Here is a 12,769-nt window from a genome sequence, read left to right as displayed (position 1 = left end):
CTTACTGTTCTTCTGACAGAACCACAATAAACTTTCTACTCATCTTCTGTGGCCTTCCTTTGCTTCCAGTATCCACACATGATGCATCCACTTGTACTCCCATGTTGGTTTCTTTGTCAACTCTCCCATTCTCTCCTTATCAGGATTATCTCTGTGTCTTTAGAATTTCATTCTGGAGAACTTCCCATCCACACTGGGCTGACTTGTATTTCAGTCTATGGAATTCAGCATTTTGCAATATTCTTTGAAAACTGCTCTCTGAAAATTCCTGAGATGAGCTATTCTCAGATTCCCTCTCGTCTTATTAAATGTACCCCTTTAAGACCATAATTCAATAAAGGACCTTGGAAGCACAGATTTCAAATGCATTGAAAACTAAACTAATGGGAAACTAAGAAGAATGAGTGGGTCCAAAACAAATCATAGGAACAATCAATAATTCCATTAAGGAGAATGGCAATAATGAGGCAATCTACCAAAATTTGTGGGATGCAACCAAAGCAGAATTTAAGAAGGGAAAATTTATATTTCTAAACACATACATCAATAAAATAAAGTAAATCAATGAATTGGACACATAACTAAAAAAAATCTAGAAAAAGAACAAATTAAAAATCCTCAATTAAATACCAAAATGAAAATCCTAAAAATCAAAGGAGAAGCAATAAAAGTGAAAATTTCAAAACTAGTAAATTAAACTAGGGGTTTGTCTTATGGGAAAAAACAATAAATAGGTAAACCATTAGTTAATTTGATTTTAGAAAAGAAGAGAATCGATTACTAGTATCAAAATTGAGTTTTTACTAGTAACAAAAATGAAAAAGATAAACACACCACCAACAAGGATGAGATCCAAACAATAATTAGGAGTTATTTTGCCCAATTATATACCAGTAAAATTGACATTCTAAGGGAAATGGAAGATTATCTACAAAAACATAAAATTAACAGAAGAATTAGAATACTTTAACAACCTCATCTTAGAAAAGTAAATTGAACAAGCCATCAGAGAGCTCCCTAAGAAAACACTCCTAGGATCAGATGGGGTGAATTTTATCAAATATTTAACGAACAATTAATACCAATTCTACATAAACTATTTGAAAAAATAGGTAAAGAAGGAGTCCTACTAAATTCCTTTAATGACACAAATGTGGTTTTGATACCTAAACCAGAGAGAGCAAAGATAAGGAAAACTGCAGGCCATAGGAATGAGAAGCCTTTCCCAAAGTGATAAGGAGCATTTATTCAAAATCAAGAGCAAACAATCTTTGTAGTAGGGATAATAAGATAGATGGCTTCCCAATAAGACCAATTGTGAAGCAAAGATGTCTATTAGCATTCTATTTTTCTAATATTTAAAATGCTAGCTATAAAAATGAGGAAACAAAAAGAAATTGGATGAATAAAAATAGGCAACAAGAAAACAAAATCATCTCTCTTTGCAGATTATCAGTGGTATACTTAGATAACCCTGGAGAATCAACTAAAAAGCTAGCTAAAACAATTAACTTCAGCAACGTTGCAGAATATAAAATAAACCTACATAAGTCATCATCATTTCTGTGTATTAGAAAGAAAACATATCAAGAAGAGACAGAGAAATTCCACTTAAAATAACTGCAGACAACAAAAGTCTACCTGACAAGACAAACCCAAGCAATATATGAATACAATTACAAATCACTTTTCATGTACATAAAAACATCTAAATAACTGGGAAAATATTAATTGTTCAGTTTAAGCTAGTATAATAAAAATGAGAATTTTGCCTAAATTAGTTCACTCATTTAGTGGATTAATTTAATGAATTAAACTACCAAAAATTGTTTTACAAAGCTAGAAAAAAATAATAACAAAATTCATGTGTGAAAAACAAAAGGTCAAGAATACCTCTAAGAGAATCAGTTTTTAAAAAGGAGGATGGTGGCCTAACAGTACCAGATTTCAAACTGTATTACAAAGCAGTAATCATCAAAACAATCTGGTACTAAGAAACAGAATGGTAGATAAGTGAAATAAATTAGGCACACAGTACAGAGCAGTAAATGACCATAGTAATCTAGGGTTTGGTAGATCCAAAGATCCAAGTCTTAGTGGTAAGAATTCACCATTTTTCAAAAATTGCCAGGAAAACTGGAAAACAGTTTGATAAAAATTAGGCATAGATCAACAGCTCACATTGCATAGCAAGATAAGGTCAAAATGGCCACATGATTTAGACATAAAAGATGAAATCATAAGTAAATTATGGAACCAACTTACCCATCAGATCTATCGATAAGGGAAGAGTTTATGACTAAACAAAGACAGAAAGGATCACTGGAATAAAATGGATAATTTTTATTACAAAAAATTTAGAAGGTTTTGTACAAACAAAATCAATGCAGCCAAAATTAGAAAGGAAACAAGAAACTAGGGAAAAGATTCCTAAAGTAACTTTCTCTGATAAAGGCCTCATTTCTCAAATATATAGGAAACTCAGTCAAATTAATAAAAATAAGAGCCTTTCCCTGATAAATGGTCAAAAGATATGAATAGGCAATTTTCAAAAGAAATCAAAGCAATCAAGAGTCACATGAAAAAATTATCTAAATCACTATTGATCAGAAAAGAGCAAATTAAAATAACTCTGAGGTACTACTTCATCTATCAGGTTGACTACCATCCCAGGAAAGGAAACAATCAATTCTGGAGGACATGTTGAAAAATAGGGATATCAATGCAAATTTGGTGAAGTTGTGAATTGGTCTAACCATTTCAGAGAACAATTTGGAACCATGCTCAAAAGATTATAAGACTATGCACACCCTTTGATTCAGCAGTACCACTAGGAGGTCTTTATCTCAAAAGATATCAAAAGGGAAAAGGACCAATCTGTAAAAAAATATTTATAGCAGCTCTTTTTGTGATATCAAAGAACTGGAAACTGAGACAATGCCTATTTATTGGGGAACGGCTAAACAAATTGTGATATATGATTTTGATGGAATACTATTGTGCTCTAAGAAATGATGAAAAACCTGGGAAGACTTACATGAACTGATGCAAAGGGAGGTGGCCATGAGAACACTGTACACAGAAACAGAAACAGTAATATTGCAACAATGATCAATTGTGAAAAACTTAGAGGCTGTGATCAAGACAATGATCTCAGGCAATTTCAAAAGACCCATGATGATCCACAGCTATCCACCTCCAGAGAGAATTGGTGAAAGCATACATACTTTTCCCTTTCCTTTAATTTTCTTGACTTGGAAGGTCCTTCCTTCCTTTCTTCCTTCCTTCCTTCCTTCCTTCCTTCCTTCCCTCCCTCCCTTCCTTCTTTTTTTGCATAAGGGGTGTGGAAGTACATTTTTTCATGACCTCACTTGTATAACTGATACTGTATTGCTTACTGGGGCAGCTAAGTGGTGCAGTGGATAGAGCACCAGTGCAGGAGTCAGGAGGACCTGAGTTCAAATCTCACCTCAGACACTTGACACTCACTGGCTGTGTGACCTTGGGTAAGTCACTTAACCCCAATTGCCTCATCCTGTGTCATCTCCAGTCATCCTGATGAATATCTGGTCACTGGATTCAGATGGTTCTGGAGAAGAAGTGAGGCTGGTAACCTGAACAGCCCTCACTCAAAAAATAAAGTCAAGTGCAAGTCTTGTCATTATTTCTCTGATGGCATGGTCTTCTTCAGCAACAAAGGATGAACACACACTGTATTGCTTGCTTTTTCAATGGATAGGAGAGGGATAGGTGGAAGGAAGGAAATCTGAAACTCAAAAAAAAATTTTTAAGAATGTAAAAAATGATTTAATGCAAGTAGAAAAAAAAGTGATTTGCAAAATGTAACTCCAAAGTGGCTGGCAGACCTAGTTATAGGTTACAACTATTAAACTCCTGATTTTTCACCAAAATAAAAGATCTTTTGAGAATCCTCATTTTTTACCCAACCACTTCCAATAAACTTTCAGTCTATATGTCAACTATGTCTCTAAACAAAAATGAAATATGAAATACTTAGATAAGCTATAGTCGATTAACCCAGATAACAGAGATATGGATAGTTCATAACAACATATGGTGTAAAAACTCTTCTGTTCCATTAGTGAGAAAAAGAAAAAGGAAAGTTCTCTTCCTGAACCACCAAATTAACTCCATGACAAAGCTAGATTAAAGGCCTACTGATCTAACCCTACTGGCAGCATCAGCCAAATACAACTTATTAGCTTTATGACTTCAAGTAAAGCAATTAATTTCTCTGAGTGTCACTTTCCTCATTCATAAATGATGATATTCAACTTTATAGGATTATTATAAGGACAAAATGTAAACATATATATGTAAAGATGCTTAAAAATGATAAACCGATAATAAGTACTTGTTCCTTTTATTGTTAACAGCATGAAGTAATTAGATAAGAAAAACAGGATTTGAAATTTAAAAGGACATTGGTAATAAAACAGTCCAAAAACCTTATTTCACAGATAAGGAAATACTGCTAGAGTTTCTGAGACTGGTCTCAATTTTTACTACTTGCCATTTGAATTTTAACTTGTTTAATATGAACATAGAAATATTGATATTTTTGTAAATGTCACCTCAAAAGCCTTCCCCCTTTAAATATATACCATATTAAAGATCTGCTGTATTGTTTAATATGGTTTTAGTATATCCAGAGTCAGAACCATAACTCGAAGTCTTTATACCTGCAGCAAGCACCAAAAAGTACTTGGGGGCAAATCCCACAAAATAGACATTCAGTAGGAGGAGTAACTGAGACAAAACCAGAAAGGAGAAGGAGACCCTGGGACAGCGGCACAGGCTTGCTGGCAGGGACCTCTCCAAGCATGTTTGTCTTGTTCTAGACTTATGGACATATAGCACATTCTGATAGGGTGAGTATTCAGGTAATTCATTTTTAAACTAAACAGATACTGACTATTCAGTCATAAAGACCATTATTTTTGGTAGTCAAACTAATGAAACTAAAACTTCATTTTTTAAAATTTACCACTAAATTTTCACCCAGCTTTATATATACCATGAGAGCAAATGGGAGTAAGGACAGATCAAAGTCATGTGTATCTGAGATAAGAAGAGAAATCTTGACAAAATACAAGCAGCCAACAAAGTCAAAAAATGGTGAGGCAACCTACCTTTGGCCTGGCTGGCTCAGGAGGGAGGGAGGCAGAGAGAAGCTGGGCAAGGAGTCAGGTGGCCTGGATAAGTCTGTGTAGGGAAGAAGGTGGGAGCTACACTGTGAGCCAATAGAGGCTTTATAAACACATGTGTGTATGTATGTATGTATGTGTGTATGCATACATAGACATATATATTATATTTTATACATACTTGCACACAACATTCCATAACTTAAAACTAGAAGAACAAAGCTCCTTTTTAGTAAAAAACAAAACAACATATGGGGGGGGTGGATATCCAGTACACCCCCACATACTTTCTCTTGGTTAGAGATCTGGAATTTCATTGGTGCTCAGAATTCCTCATGAGAGAACTCCCTCTATTCATGCAAATCAACAACTTTTCTGCAAATGTTTATGTTGTGAGCTGCCTAGCAGTGCTGAGAGGTTAACTTGCCCAGGGCACACAAGCAGTATGTATCCCAAGTGGGACTCTCAAACCCACATTCCTAACCCTCATTCCCTGTATTCTATTCTGACTGATTATTAATACCAAGGAGTTGCTGTTGGACTGCTGAAGGACTGCAAGGCTATCAGTGCCTCATCAATTGCTTTGCTCTAGTGATAGCTCTGCCTCGATATTAAATCATTATTCAGTGGACTGCTTCTTCAATTTTTTAAATGAAATTCATTAAGAATTTCTTTAATACAAACTTTGCTGAAATGCATCAAAGGAGAAAATCGTTGCAAAGTGCACAGCGCCTGGTAGGTACCATTACTTTTGTTTATTTATACATTGGATTGGGTAACTTCTAAGGTCTATTCCAACTGTGTTCTAACATTCACGTGTGATCATCATCTGTGTTCTCTTTCCCCAACTGTTATCCTTTGTCCTTTTTCGAAGAGGACCGATGACATCACAACAGAGCTGCACAGTCATCAGCCTCACTCTGTCTTCTAGAGTCATCCAAGTCCAGCGACAGGACAAAAGTCAGGATGATTGTGATGACCCAGGATGCAGTGCATGACCTTGGTGTCTGATGGCTGACCAAGCTCTAAGCCCTCCACAGGATCTGCTTCAGCCCCCTTCATGACCACTTGAACGAATTGTTCTCATCTGCCCATTTCGCCAGAAGTCCTTGAATGCCTAGAGTAGACATCCCTCAAACTCCCCAGTGGGTTTGAGGCCTACTGTTTACCCTCTGCCTGGTTTAGCCTGTCTGCCTAGATGGTTCTGTAGCTGCTGAACATGCTACAGCTTTGGATACCTAGCACCTAGTAGAGTGACTTACCCACAAGAAGTGTTTAACAAATGTGTGCTGAGAAAATAATTATATATTATTACAAGTCTACACAAACAATATGGCTATGATTTGTAGCATGTCTGCTTAGCCCTGGGTAAAATAAGCTCTGAAAAAGTTAAAATTCTAACTGCGTGCATTTTACACTCATCTATCCTTGTAGGCGTAACAATAAAATATAGGCCATCTCAAACGGTGATTCAGAAATTTTCCAAGATGCACTTAGGATGCCTGTTATCTTAAATGAATCTGACATAGCATGACAATATCAGTATCATTGTGATAATTCATATCCAGTAAATGTACATTCCAAATATGCTAATAAACAACGAAGATGACACTGAGAGACCATCGGGAGGACCCGCGCATTAAGTTGCTTTTTCTGTTATGAGTGATAGATTATAGGACAGCCATACACATACCCAGTCCCACCCCCTAGTAAACTGACAATATGTTGTAATGCAAAGAGCCAGAAAAGTTGAATTACAGGATCACAGAATTTCAAGCAGAGAGATAAATTCAAGGTTGCCTGATCCATAGATTCTTCTCACGAATGTCATGTCACAGATCTCTTTGGCCATCTGGTGATGCCTAAGAACCCTTTCTTTGGATAACATTTTTACTTTGTTCATTTAATTTTTCACTATTTATTTTTAAATTAAACTTTGAGTTTCAAATTTTCTCCCTCCCTCCTGCACAGAAATAGCTTTTGTAAATGTATAAAATGGAACACATAGGATTATATTGAAGTTATCTAGTTTTTTTGAAGCTGACAGATCCCAGATGAAGAGCCCATGTCTAGTCCATCCCTCTCATATTTTGGCTCCAAGATGTACTGGGTTTTCTAGAACTCAGAAAGAGTATGGTGTCATGTATAGAGTGCTGGGTTTGGAGTCAGGAAGACCTGGGGTAAAATCAAACCTCATGTCCTCATTAGCTTTGTGACCCTGGGCCAGTTGCCTAACTTCCATGGGCCTCAAGTAAATCCTGAAGTGGTAACTAACAACTCCAAATCAAGTTGCCGCATGCAGTGGAGGAAAGAGTTCTAATACCCGAGCTGAGACAAACAGCATATCCTTTCCATGGCTGAGAAGTCTTAGGCCAGTTACTTAACTTCTCTGCCCTCAGATTTTTGTAAAATAGGTAATACTACCTGCCATACATACAATACAAGATTATTTAACTATGAGGAACAAATGAAATAATATATATTCAAATGCTTTGTAACTTTAAAATGAGATCCAAGTGTAAAATATTATCAGAGAAAAGTCGTAGAATCCACATAGGAATCATGTGGCCCTCTGTTTGGATTATCGGCACCCTCTGGTTCTATCCAATCATAGGGTAAAATCTCTAATGATCAGAATTGAGTTAACTAGACATCAAAAATCTGTCTGACATAAATAGTAACTTGTGATTTCACACATGAAATGTCAATTTTTAAAGAATTAGAATACAAAATACACTTGATACCCTATAATGAACATAATTTATTCTTTCTCTGAGGACTTAGAAGGCACCTCGATATACTGAAGGCCTCAGAGTCTTTGTATAACATCACAGGAATAACATTGCAATATAAATATTGAATACTGCAAATAAAAAGTCTATCTGGATTTTAGATAAATGGGAGCTCACATAACATAAAGCAGTCATTTTGTACACATATGATCCACCTTATGGAAAAGGACCCAGCAAAGCTGGCTGGAAAGGAAATCCTATTTTCTCATTAAAAGTTCATTACAAAAACCAGAGATGTATTCTATTAGACAACAAACTTCCCCCACAGCCTCTGGAGTCATTCTGGAGTCTGTTTCACAGTGCATTAGGCTTTGTAAGCCAGACACCAACAAGGCACATCCCACACCATATACCTACTAAAAATAAGGATTTCTCCCACATTTAAATACTATTTCCTAACTCAGTGCTTAAAGTTTACAGAACTTGGATCTCTTCCTCTATGTATTATAATTACTAAAAATGTAGCCGGAAAGCAATATGTTGGCCCTACCCAAATCTGAGATCCTGTCGTTAGCATGTTACTTTGGACGAGATGGTCCAGAACTGTGATTTCATCAGAGTGGTAAACTCCCTTCACCAATGTAGACTAGCAAGTGGTCTATAACTTGCAGGTTTAGAGTGAGTTAGAGTATTGAGAGATCACATGGGTTAACCATGGTCACTTTATACAATACTGCCCCTCTGAATTTATAAACCCCTAGGGATAAGAGGAATTTGTTTTCCAATCTCTCTCTCTCTCTCTCTCTCTCTCTCTCTCTCTCTCTCTCTCTCTAGCAAAAGTCTCAGATGTGCATTACCAACAACTTCCTCCACCCCGAACCCCCCCAAATGTGCTGACATGCCAGTTCATTTTGAATGGTTCTAAATTATCCCGATACCAGGAAGGTCCTTATTCTCTAATGGTTCCTGGCCCTTTTCATCATGGCTCGATTAAAAAGAACTGTGTTCCACAATGAGCTGGTTATCAAAATTCAAGCAATGAATACATAAGGAGCTATGAATGCCAAGCGTTCAGCACTATCATGCAGGATGACCTGTCCAAAGTCCAAATGTAAGAGGGATTATTAACATGCAGAGATGTTCTCCAAATACTTCTGTTTGTGGACAACACTGTGTTGACTGCATCAAGACCTAGAATTCACAGGACCTTTTCAATAACACCCACTACCATTCAAAAGAGACCAACCCAGCAATACACAAAGGAAAAATAAACAAGAGGATAAAAAAAGCACATTGTTCAGACAGCCCATTGAGTTGGTCCATTCATATATTTATCTTGGCCATGAGGTGCAGATGAACAATGAGTTCAGCCCAGAAATAAGCCAGAGGAAGCAGGTTGTTTTCCTTTTGGGAAACTCCACTGCACTTATAAATAATCACAAATCATTTGCTTTCTGATGCATAAACCCATTTTTTTTAACATCAGTGTTTTATTTCAATGTTGTTATTTATTTGGTCACAACTTCTGAAGAATAAAAATGTCAAAGATGAAGAATGACAAGGAGGCGCCATAACCTGGCGGTTGTTGTTTGTTCGTTTTCAGTTGTGTCTAATCCTTTGTGACCCCATTTGGGATTGACTTGGCAAAGATAATGGAGTGGTTTGCTATTTCTTCTCCAGCTCATTTTACAGATGAGGAAACTGAAGCAAACAGGATTAAGTGACTTGCCCAGGACCACACAGCTAGTAAGTGTCTGGCACTGGATTGAAGCTCATGTCTTCCTGATTCCAGACACAGCACTCTACAATGCACAGCACCACTAGCTATCCAAACTTCTTTGTTTGATGTTTAAAGCCCTTTATCACCACTATTATATAATAACATACTAGAAATGTTAACTTTATCAATAAGAGAAGAAAAAGAAATGGAAGGAATTAGATTAGGCAATGAAGAAACAAAACTATCACTCTTTGCAGATGATATGATGCTATACTTCGAAAATCCTAGAGAATCGACCATAAAACTACTCAAAATAATCAACAACTTTAGCATAGTTGCAGGATATAAAATAAATCCACAGAAATCATCAGCATTTCTATATATTAACAACAAAGCCCAGCAGCAAGAGATAGGAAGAGAAATTTCATTTAAGGTAACGGTACACAATGTAAAATATTTGGGAGTCTGCCTGTCACGACAAACCCAGCAACTGTATGAACACAATTATAAAATACTTTACAGAAATAAAGTCAGATCTAAACAAATGGAAATATATCAATTGCTCATGGGTAGGCTGAGCCAATATACTAAAAATGACAATTCTATATAAATTAATTTACTTATTTAGTGCCATACCAATCGAACTACCAAAAAACTGTAGAGCTAGAAAAAATAACAAAATAGGTCTAGAAGAACAGAAAGTCAAGAATATCAAGAGAACTAATGAAACAAAATGGGAAAGAAAGTGGCCCAGCTGTGTCAGATGTACATTATAAAGCAGCAATCATCAAAACTGTTTGGTACCAAGAAACAGAGTGGTGAATAAGTGGAACTGGTTAGGTACACAAAACACAGTACTCAATGACTATAGTAATCTACTGTTTGATAAACCCAAAGGTTCCAGGGTTCTGGGATAAGAACTGACTATTTGACAAAAACCACTGGGAAAACCAGAAAATAGTATGGCAGAAACCAGGCACAGACCAAATATCTCACACCCTATACCAAGATAAGGTCGAAATACATACATGATTTAAACAAAGGGTGATACTATAAGGAAATTAGGAGAGCAAGGAAGAGTTTCCCTGTCAAATCTATGGAAAAGGAAAGAATGTGTGACCAAACAAGAGACAGAGAAGATTATGAAATGCAAAATGGATAATTCTGATTACATTAAATTACAAAGGTATTACACAAGCAAAACCAATGCAACCAAGATTAGAAGGAAAGTAGAAAGATGGGAAACAATTTTTATAGCTAGCATTTCTGATAAAGGACTTATTTCTCAAATATACTGAAAACTGAGTCAAATATACAAGAATAAGTCACTGCCCAATTAAATAAATGGTTAAGGGATATAAATAAGCAGGTTTCAGATGAAGAAATTAACACTATAGTCATATGAAAAAATGCTCTAAATCACTACTGAGTAGAGAAACGAAAATTCAGACAACTCTGAGGTACTTCCTCCCACCTATCAGACTGGCTAATATGACAAAAAAAGGAAAATGATAAATGTTGGAGAAGATTTGCGAATACTGGAACACTAACGCGAATACTGGAACACTAATGCATCATTGGTGGTGTTGTGAACTGATCCAACCATTCTAGAGAGCAATTTAGAACTATGTCCAAAGAACTATAAAACTGTGCATACCCTTTGGCCCAGCAATACTACTACCAGGTCTATATCCTAAAGAGATCATAAAAATGGGAAAAGGACCCACATGAACAAAAATATTTTCAGCTACTCTCTCTGTGGTGACAAAGAATTTGAATAGAGAAGATGTCCATCAACTGGAGAACGGCTGAACAAGCTGTCCTATCTGAATGTAATGGAATACTATTGTGCTATAAGAAATGATGAGTGGCAGATTTCTTAAAAATCTGGAAAGACTCATATGAACTGATGCTGAGTGAAGCAAGCAGAACCAGAAGAACGTTGTTCATAGTAACAGCAACATACTGTGATGATCAACTATGACAGACTCAGGGCTTCTCAGCAATACAATGATCCAAGACAAGTCCAAAAGACTCATGTTTGAAAAATGCTGTCCACACCTAGAGAAAAACTTTGGAGTCTGAATGTGGACAGAAGAATACTATTCGATCTCTTTTTCTTTTGTTGCTTTGGTTTTTTTTTCTTCTTTCTCATGATTTCTCCCATTAATTCTAATTCTTCTTTATATCATGACTAATGTGAAAATATGTGTAATATGAATGCATAAATACAGCCCATATCAGATTACATGCCCTCTTGGGGAAGGAGAAGGAGAGGACAGGGAAGAAAATTTGAAACTCAAAATCTTATGGAAGTGAATATTGAAAACTAAAAATAAATTAATTGGAAAAAAGAATGTTGAAAACTATTTTTTGCATGTAATTGGAAAAATAAAATACTTTTAAGTGTAAAAAAAACTCTCTGAATTAAAACTTAAAAAAGAACAGCGTTCGACAGCTGACTATAGAACAAACTGAATTCTGAAAGTGTCTCTAGGCTGGAGACAAGACGCCTGTCTAGTATCCTGGAATCTACTAGCTATATCAAATTACAAATTAAAGGGTTGGTTTTACTCTAAATGTGAAAGTCAATTATATTCCAATCCTTCCATTCAAAATTACATGTAAATGTCTAGAATATCATCTATTTTCTCTCATCTGAGTGCTTCTGGATAATCCACTTTTCCATTTCAAAAATCTTAAAACAACTGTAAGAACAAACTAGGGGAAAAAATTTGAAAACAGGAAAATTCATGCTGTATTTTCATTCTTAGATATTGTAGCTGAGTATATCAAGTTTGACTTCCATAACCTCCCCAACCTACCAAACCTTGAATTCAATAGCTACAGAAAACTTTGGAATGAACCAAGTGGTGGCCAGGTCATGATATCTAAACATGACATTAAGAAAATAGCGTTAAGTGGAAAAACCCACCGGTCTCTCATTCCTATGCTTAGTGCTCTTACCCTTTCTTTGAAGACTGAAATAGGACCTTGAATTAAAAACAGTGCAATAAAATCAGTACCAAGTCCAAAGGATGAGTTCATAGATTATGCATGCAGACCACTAAATTAGACCAAAATACAGAAGTCTTAAACATCAATAACTGGTCGAGGATCTCTTAAGCTATTCTAGAATTTAACAGGTA

The 12,769-nt window shown here is 35.9% G+C and overlaps 1 protein-coding gene across 7 annotated transcripts in view; it reads right to left on the bottom strand.

Moving 5' to 3' along the window:
• The window catches only part of ST3GAL6 (ST3 beta-galactoside alpha-2,3-sialyltransferase 6), a 77,677-nt gene that overhangs the window by 58,091 nt on the left and 6,817 nt on the right, over window positions 1–12,769 (bottom strand). The window contains exons 2-3 of one of the 7 annotated variants that reach the window (XM_072615360.1): window positions 5,154–5,226; window positions 3,470–3,766 (exon numbers count right to left, since the gene is read on the bottom strand). The exons of 3 other annotated variants lie outside the window; for them this stretch is intronic. The gene's annotated coding sequence lies outside the window, so the exon portion shown is untranslated. 3 more of the 7 variants (XM_072615363.1, XM_072615365.1, XM_072615362.1) reach the window with 3 other exon arrangements.

This window comes from Notamacropus eugenii, chromosome 5 (genome assembly GCF_028372415.1).
Source record: "Notamacropus eugenii isolate mMacEug1 chromosome 5, mMacEug1.pri_v2, whole genome shotgun sequence".
Taxonomy (NCBI): domain Eukaryota; kingdom Metazoa; phylum Chordata; class Mammalia; order Diprotodontia; family Macropodidae; genus Notamacropus; species Notamacropus eugenii.
Note: the sequence above shows the minus strand (reverse complement) of the source record. Positions and strands in the feature narration are given on the sequence as shown.